A 237-nucleotide genomic window follows, 5' to 3' on the forward strand; every position below is an offset into this window, starting at 1 on the left:
ATCATATGAATTTGATGATATAATACAAGAATCATGGTAAAATCCTTACTCCATGTATATTGTGAATATGATTTCTACAAAAAAAAGTTTTAGAAGCGTAGGTAAAATTTTCTACAAGACTTGCGTAAATAATCTGCTTTGTCAATGCAATGATTCTTAATAGCCATTAAAGAACCAAAAATGTTGAGTGGAATACTACAACTCAACCAAGGCGACTTTTGAAAATAGATTAGATAG

This window comes from Lupinus angustifolius, unplaced genomic scaffold (genome assembly GCF_001865875.1).
Source record: "Lupinus angustifolius cultivar Tanjil unplaced genomic scaffold, LupAngTanjil_v1.0 Scaffold_444, whole genome shotgun sequence".
In the NCBI taxonomy this organism is placed as follows: domain Eukaryota; kingdom Viridiplantae; phylum Streptophyta; class Magnoliopsida; order Fabales; family Fabaceae; genus Lupinus; species Lupinus angustifolius.